Genomic DNA, 2,500 nt, shown 5'->3' with positions numbered 1-2,500 from the left:
AAAGCATAAAGAACAACGCCGCAACATTGAAACGAACACTGTAGTACAATACACGAACAGGGCTATCTATGGTCACGCAATACAAAAGTAACAACCCGGAACCAGGCTCTTTCTTTTCTTCGTTCACGACAAGGAGATTTCAAACACTGCTCATGTAACCTCTTATCATGTTATTACTGGGTTGCCTATGGCAATCCCAGTTGGAAAGTGGGTGGGATTTGTTTGTTTTCTTTTTTTTCTTTTTTTTAGTTGTTTTTTTTTTTCCGTGTCGGTAAAAGTCTTGCCTGTCACTCCCCTGCTAAGTGGTGTCTTTATGCATAGAGCCTTCTGCTTGTATTGTCTTAGGATCGAGAGGGTAGTGGGAAATGCGTAGATTTCTCTGGTGGACACAGTACAATGATTAACGTAACCGGCAATGGCGTCGAAAGTCATGTAACGCGAATGGCGTTTTAGTGGATTTTTAAGCAAAATATACCCTTATGGAGCTTAACAATGGAAAGTCAATTGGATACTGAACAAGAAAGACGCTGAAAAAAAAATCTGGAATCTTAAAAGTGACGAGTAATGGACTTCGACAACAATCTGTCGCCCGTCGAGCCGTAATCAAAGTGAGATGTAGTTCTAATATTGTACGAGTGTGGTGTTCTGTACAACGCTGAAATCACATGGAAAATTCTCTCGTAACTTATGGGTTTAACAAAACAGAGACTTGGAATCTGTACTCAATTTTGCACAGTCTTCTGCTAGCAATTGGAAATTTGACAAATTCCTGTTAGTCAAAATTTATTTGAAAGAAAGCTTGTTGCCCATTTTTTGCTTGATAATTCAAGTAAAGGGTTTTGTTTTTCAGTGAAGGGTTTGATGCTAAACACTCGTGGGAAATTTATATACCGTGTTGCGTTGTTGACACGGAGTGTAATTTGACACGATTGAGTTTCTTGTCTTCACGCACGTATTAAATGAAATAGGAAGGGTTTTTTGCCGCTTATAGCACATATGTTGTTTGTTTCAAAAAAGCATTTCGCAGGAAAATGGTGGCTTTTATGAATTCATCATGTGTAATATGCGAGCTTAACTGGATAGTTTTCATGGCAATAGTAAAGCATTTTCAAAAAAATAAGGTAAGCGACTCTTTCTGTTGTGTTAACTTAATTAAATATACCATGGCTCGTAAGTTTGTATTTGTCGTCTGCTGTAAACTTGATTTCCACACTCAAAATTACCTCCAGAACCTACTTTTTGCGTAAAATAAGCTTTTAGAATGATGTTCTTTTCTTCTGCGGTGATACTTGACGATTCGGGAACATTTTGTGAATATATGCATATAACATCCACTTGGCCTTTTGACATCCCATTGAAAAAAACTCGTAAAATATTCGCAGACTGGTCGCTTTCTCTGAAATTTGAAAGGATGGTTGCTAACAAATATAGAAAGATTTTTACAATAACTAAAAATTCCTGTGTTAAGCATTAGAATTCGACGAAGAGGTAATGCGACCAAATTTGTTGCGTGCGTTGCTATTTTTATGATTTGACTGTTGTGCAAATTTTGACAGATAATATTAAATTATGAAAAAAATATCTAGGTAAGGGTAAGGTACATCTTATTTAACGTCGGAAGTTCCTTTACTCTCTAGAGAGTATTCTCCCAGGAAACCGACGGATAGATCGTTAACAAATCTTTATTTTTAGCTGTTATTTGAACATAAAAGAAGCAACGCATACGTGCGTTGAAATGTGATACACGAGGAGAAAGGAATTTTATTTCTCTGACAAATGATTTTGTCATTGTCATTGTATGATGAAATTTATTTGGGAAGCCAACAATATCCCTTTAACTTCCTGGTTAATCCAATTTTATTGCTGCGACTTGCTAGTGCGAAGATTGTGTACATGAAACTCGCGCTTCTTGCGAATTTTGAGTGTCATGAAAATTACATAATTTGCGTGACAATATATCCCTTTTTAATACTCTGACCCAAATACATTCAGATAGTAACAAACTTCGTATTTACTTTACCATTTCTTCTGCTTTTGTGCTTGTCAGCATTGTGATTTGCGATAATTCGCAAGTCTGTTTTTGTATCTCATAGATGTTTAGATTTTTAAAGTGCTACTGTGACGAAATTTGAATCTTCCCTATCGAAGCCATTTTGGCACATAAACACGTAGTCTGTACGAGAAGAAGAATGCTGTTTACCATTTTCAAATATCTCTTTTTGTTCTGGAGATATTCAAGTTTTTTAATATGCAAATTAGCCAAGTGATGACGTCATAAACCCTACCAAATTTTGATCAAGTATGATGGAGAAAGATATCTCAGCCAATTTGTATCAGAAATACTTGGTTCTTTGCACTAAGATTCTAGTAAATGTGTTCCACAATATGAGCATACCATTTTTGTTACCATGGCAACATACTGGGTTCCAGACCTCCCTGATATTAAAAGCTTTGCAGACCACCTTTGGCGTTCTGTTTTGATATTTGCAAATGGTGCCTC

At 36.3% G+C, this 2,500-nt stretch overlaps 1 protein-coding gene across 2 annotated transcripts in view; it reads right to left on the bottom strand.

Annotated features, from left to right (window-relative positions):
- The window catches only part of LOC138023586 (uncharacterized), a 26,874-nt gene extending 26,334 nt beyond the window's left edge, over positions 1-540 (bottom strand). The window contains exon 1 of one of the 2 annotated variants that reach the window (XR_011126715.1): positions 1-491. This exon is cut by the window's left edge and continues 50 nt beyond it. The gene's annotated coding sequence lies outside the window, so the exon portion shown is untranslated. The other variant, XM_068870603.1, reaches the window with a different exon arrangement.
- Between the last annotated feature and the right edge of the window lie 1,960 nt (positions 541-2,500).

This window comes from Montipora capricornis, chromosome 11 (genome assembly GCF_036669925.1).
Source record: "Montipora capricornis isolate CH-2021 chromosome 11, ASM3666992v2, whole genome shotgun sequence".
In the NCBI taxonomy this organism is placed as follows: domain Eukaryota; kingdom Metazoa; phylum Cnidaria; class Anthozoa; order Scleractinia; family Acroporidae; genus Montipora; species Montipora capricornis.
Note: the sequence above shows the minus strand (reverse complement) of the source record. Positions and strands in the feature narration are given on the sequence as shown.